This window comes from Saccostrea echinata, unplaced genomic scaffold (assembly GCF_033153115.1).
Source record: "Saccostrea echinata isolate AGI-Se365-2 ecotype Australia unplaced genomic scaffold, CSIRO_AGI_Sech_v1 ptg000047l, whole genome shotgun sequence".
NCBI classification, from domain to species: Eukaryota; Metazoa; Mollusca; class Bivalvia; order Ostreida; family Ostreidae; genus Saccostrea; species Saccostrea echinata.
In genome coordinates this window covers 10,955,939-10,961,938 of record NW_026889796.1, presented here as the reverse complement: position 1 = coordinate 10,961,938, position 6,000 = coordinate 10,955,939, and positions in this window count along the sequence as shown.

The window sequence follows — 6,000 nt, the reverse complement described above, 5'->3', positions numbered from 1 at the left end:
TCGTTCTATAACAACAAAGATGCAAAAGTTCAACACTACGCCGTATACTTTGAAACATAATTTTTGTTTGTATCGAAAGCTTGTATTCTATAGTATTTTGAAAGTGCTGCTAGAATAGTGTGGTTAACATGAATTGATAACAATTCCTTGATCGTATGTGTAAAATGTAAAAATTTTGGTAAGGTTTCATGCGAAACCTTGGAATATTTTTTTCTGTGTCGGGAGAGTAGGAATATAGCAGCACTTTTCATGGCCCAGTGATGTTATTTCATAATTATTTTCACTAAAAGAAATGAATTATCTCCAGGGTAGTGTTGAACTTTTCACTTTTTCATTAAGGCAATTTTTCTATTTATAGACGTTACGTGATGACATCGTAGTGGAGTGCTTCTTTTAGCCTAAGATTCAATGACGTCCATACAATGGATAATAATAGTAAATGTTTTATCTATGGCTTTTCCGATTTATAAATGTTACATTTTACGATAAAAAGTCTAAATTCGCCGAAATATGATCTGGGTACTGCCTTAACATACCTGTGCATTAAAATTCATTTCGTTATTCATTTTTGTATACGTAATTTTGCTGCCCTAGGATCACACAAATATCTTAACAAGAATTCACGAAAGTTTATATGCAATATCTAATTGACAGTGTTATGTTGCTCAGCTTTGCTTTGTTTTGTAACATAGTTCCCTTATTCTTGCATTTAAGATTATTTTGGCATTTTTTGTTAAATAAGTTTCCGAATGTAAATTATAAATATTATCCGCTGAACCTTCTTGTCCAAAAATTGCTATTATGATTAAAAGGACACATGAACCCTACGATTTTTCGACAACCCCACAATGTTGGAGATATCAAGCTTTGGCTGATAATAGTAGTACTTGTTAAAAGAACTAAAAACTACGATAAATAATAGTTCATTTTAAAAATTACACAAAATATATATGCATACATTACCTTATCTATAAATTTTGAGACTTGTTTATTTTGAATAATATAGTTCTTAAGATAAAAGGCTTTATTTCTTTTTTCAGAAACACTAAAATTGTACATTTTATATGTTTGTGTATAGATACAATACAAATATCTAAATTTCAAAAAATTACAGGAACGTCAATTCACATTAAATCCCCACGGGGATAAACTGAAAAGAAGCATTGTTTTTATGTTTAATATGCAAGTGTTAAATATTGTGGTTATTTAATCTCGTTTATATTCCAATTCCAATTATAAGCTCAATTATAATGTCCTTTACCTTTGTAAATACTACCATTTGTATATCTTAAGTCACAGATTTTCTTTATTGAGTCCATAGAATTTACAATAGAGAGACATTTTTCTTTCAGTCACTAGGCTCCGTTTCATAGGCACACTACCGTCACAATGTTGTCCTACACCGATGGATTGCATCTCCTGATACTCACTGAAAATAAACAAAGATATATTTCTCTTTAATTTCTATCATTGAATATGAAGATGTTAGCATGAAAACAGTTTTGCAAGTTCTTTTTGCATGATTACAAATGTATCAATATGAAGGTCATCACTCTGTATCATAGATTTTTTTCTTTCATTTTGGACCATCCTACGCTATATTGTATTCGTCAATCTCCCCGTGAGATTTCGAGTCGTATGATAAATATTTTAGTTGCAGCAAAAATGAAGGTATAATGGAAGCTTATCTTGATCATTAAGCGATTTCTGATGAATGTGGGTAAGATCGCTGCAGAATTTATACGAAGCTTATATGCTCTTATCTTTTAAAGTTGCGTAACGTTGTGTAACATTTGAAATAGCATCACTGTATTCAATATGCACAAAATGACAATTAATTATTCTCCGAATAGAGATTTTCAAAAATGTTGTGTTTTTTGAATAGTAGTAGTTTTAAATTTAATTTGTAAATGCTGTTTTGTACTATTTTTGAAAGTGTATATCACAAATGTAATTTTTTAAATGTTTAGGCATAGCGAAATTGGTTCTTAAATTGTATTTTAAGGTATAGAGGTTAGACAGGCCAATAATAATCTATGCTACGTGTATCCCAAGCTCAAAAAACATTCAACAACAACAATGTAAGGTCCAGGAAATAAAATTGTAATGCCAACAGCATATCTAATTATCGATGTACTAGTATAGAGGAAATTACAAACATCAAGTTGTGTTTATGATTAAACTTTTAAAGATTGGAGTTGTTGGGCGTGGCATAATAAAACAGCAAAGGGTCCCCAAGCACAGCAGAACCAGTATGTAAACAGCAGCTGCAAAAATACAAAACATAAGCTGCATACATATTATGCCGTTCAGGGTTTACCAAAGACGGCCATTTACTTTTAGATAACCTTAATAACTGTCATTAGATTGCATGTACAAGAAATTGAATTGTTTGAATATCTAACGCATTACAAGAAAGCATGATTGTGTATATATTAATTTTTATCCTACAGACTATATGTATTTTATAGGTCATGCGGAAAAGTAAGTAGCAAAGCCGTATGAAATGGGATTTTTGGGAAAGTCAAGGTTGATCTTCAGTTTTATGCAACATTTCAATTTTATAAACGTATATATAAAAGTAAGAGGTAACATTAACATTTAACTGGATAACAACTATTTATAACTTATAATTCTACAATGCTAAATGCAGGCTGTGTATTTCACTTGTAAATTCCATAAGAATTTTTAACTTACTTTTTTTCCGACATTATAAATCTTCAGATCTCAAGTTAAACGACAAATATCATTTTAGACACACACACCAATAATGTAAAACCATTGCAGTCCGCTGATGGCATGAGTTGATCGAGTAATTGCCTTGTATTCTTGAGTAATAGAATAAACAAAATGCGTAACAATTAAAATCTATGAGTATTGTCCTCTACAAAAAATTAGAATATTTCAATTTAAATTTGTATTTGACAATTATGTGCTTATAAAAATTTGTGGGAAGACAGTATCCCAGTAAAAAAGAATTTTCTCTAAAGTGACATCACAATATTCTAGTGGACTACTTTTCTTCAAATTAATGTATATAAGATTTAACAACATTTATCATATTTTTTTGTAAAGTATGCATCATGATGTTTAATTTTTTTTATGGTTTAACATTAATAAATGATATTATGTTACAAGATCATTAATAAGTTAATCTAACAAAGTTTTTTTTTTAAGATTGATTGATTGCTGTTGCTGTTGTTTTAAGTTTTTATGTTTTATTGACTGGGTTCGAGGGCAATATGCATTTTGTTGGACCTAAGTACCAAATTGTTTGCTTGAGGCCGTTATGCCGAAGGTAAACAGTTTGGTTCGAGGGGTCAACAAAACGCATTTTGCCCGAGAACACAGTCAATAAATGTTTTGTTATACCTGTTATTTTTTTAATATATATACGTGTATCTTTCACTGGCTTCCATGATGTAAATTTCCTTTACCTGCGCTAAAACTCGGTTAACTCTGTCACTGTCGAACACTAACGAATGCAAATAAGATTTAGCTGATACCGTCCAGAGTGTGACGTAAGCGGTCCAATATCTCATCGACAGGCCCAATATCTCACTCTGCGGTCAAACATCGATTTTTTATGACTGCTCAGTAAAGCATTAGAAATGTTAGACTTTTTAGTATATATTTTTACAGGAACCAATTTTTAAGGCATAACAATCTATATTGAAGTAGGGTAACTTCTGCAAGCGTAAGCAGCGTTAGCTTTGGTGTCAACTGTGATGAAAATGTCGGTCTTGGCTCGTATTCTCCTGTTCTTATATAAGCTAATTATAAGTATGTTTTGTATGGCAAGAATCTCTTCCTCACGGTGTCCTAATAATATTGGAAAGGTTGAAATTAAGGACTGTTTTTTCTGTACTCAATTACCGAGGAATTTGTTAAAATGTATTTGTTTTATATTGTAAAATATTTATTGCTTCATGTTGCTATTTGAATGTTTCTTGATCTTCCCTGTAAATATAATTTTTTTTTTATCCAATTGAATTTGGATGTGATTAATAGCTGTATGTCAAGACTGAAAATTTCTATATAAAGCCTTTTCGATTACACTACTGAGAAATGTCCTTATTTATCAATATTTTATTCATCTCAAAGAAGTGTTTTCTTTAAACTGTTATCGCTGCAATATCAGGAAGGATATTCGATACTGAACATAAATACAAAATATTGAAAGCAATCAAAAGAGTTCCAAAAGAAGAGAGAGCTTATTTGCATCGACGTTTATGCATACAACGATCGTATAAATACCCATATAAAACTTGTAATTTTAATTCAACATTTGACATAGGAAGATTAGAGAGTTAATGAAGATATGCAAACCAACATCCTCTCGTTTCTCACTTTCCTGACTTGTCTACCATTTCTATGCAAATCACAAAAAAATTAACTAGAAGAATGTGAAGACGTGAGTACCAATGGGGAGCATAAAAGTCCAACTTACAAGAAAATTATGGTAGATTTGAATTCTCGAATGTCTCTATTTGAAGACAAAATGAAGGCGGATTTTGAAAGTCATAAGAAGTACTTACAGGACTCTTTGCAAAAACTTATCTTTCAACTTGAACGAAATTTTGAGGATTTGCGGGAATATACTTATAGTATCATTCAGAACAAACACGAAAGGAAATTGCAGGATTTTGAAACCCGGTTGAATGAATCAAAGACATATATGGATTTATTGCAAAAAGACATCACCATAGTTGAAGGCAAATTGGATTATAAAATAACTGAAGGACTTAGGATGTGTATGGTTTTACATAATATAACAAAATCGCACATTAATCAAGTTTCTATAAATTTATCTTCTCTGAATTTGACTATGTATTCGAAGTTGAAAAACACTGAAAATAAGTTGAACTCATTTGGTGCAGATGTAAATACGAAGCAACAAGTCATATATTCATTCTCACAGACTGTTTCAGACACGCAGAATTTAATGGAATCGCAGTATAGAAATAACAATGTTTCGACTGCAAACCTGTCGACAGAATTGGAAACATTCAGTACGTATTAATTTTATAATTTAGCAAATTTCTAGAGAGTAAAATAGAAAATAAATTTGAATAGATAAGAAAAAAGTTGTTTCACTGAAGTATTGCAATAGTGGTCTCCATAGAATTAAGAACTACTACAGATTCCATCATTCCTTCATTAGAGCCTCAATTATTATCGATGAGTTTTTAAATGTCTTAATGTAATCACTATCATTATAGTAAGTATTTACCTGTTTAACATGTCAAACCGTTACAACAAAGGAATGGCAATTCAGATACAGACAGAAGAGGTTCCCAAAATCTATACAAGGACATCTGATCTTTTTTTTTGTGTCAGAGAAAGAGAGGCCTCCTTAAATGTTTCGTCTTTCCTTAGTTCCATCAAGTTTTGTTTTTTAATGTTTTACCATAGAACACTACATTCACCAGGGCAATAAGAATGAAAAAAGTTATGCAAAATTGATGTATAAGACCTTGCATTTTTGAAAATTGAAACAATATATATAATAAAATCTCCGAGCTCAGATATATTTCTTTGTATTAATCTTCTTTGACCCATCTAGACAGGAGATGGGGCATCCTCAATTTATCTTCGTAAACGTTGATCCAATTTTTGAGGCATACAAAGCAAAATTTCAAGAATAAAATGTGGGAGTCTTTGGTCTGACCAAAATAAAATTAATAGAACAATTTTATTTTATTGTTTCAACCCCTTGTGATCAACAAGTGCATCACATTTAATTGATATCTAATAACGAATTTAGTACCAAACACAGGCAATTCCCATTTTACTAAAATATTTTTCCGTATAATGGTTGTATTATACATTGGAAGGAGTATGAGGCATATAAACAGTTAATAGCTCTCTAATATTTTTTTCAGTTGTAATGAATATCGTTCGACTGGTCGGTGGTAACTCTTCTGGTGGAAGGGTAGAAGTCTACTATCGAGGGGAATGGGGAACAATTTGTGACTCTGGTTGGAATGAACTAGCCAC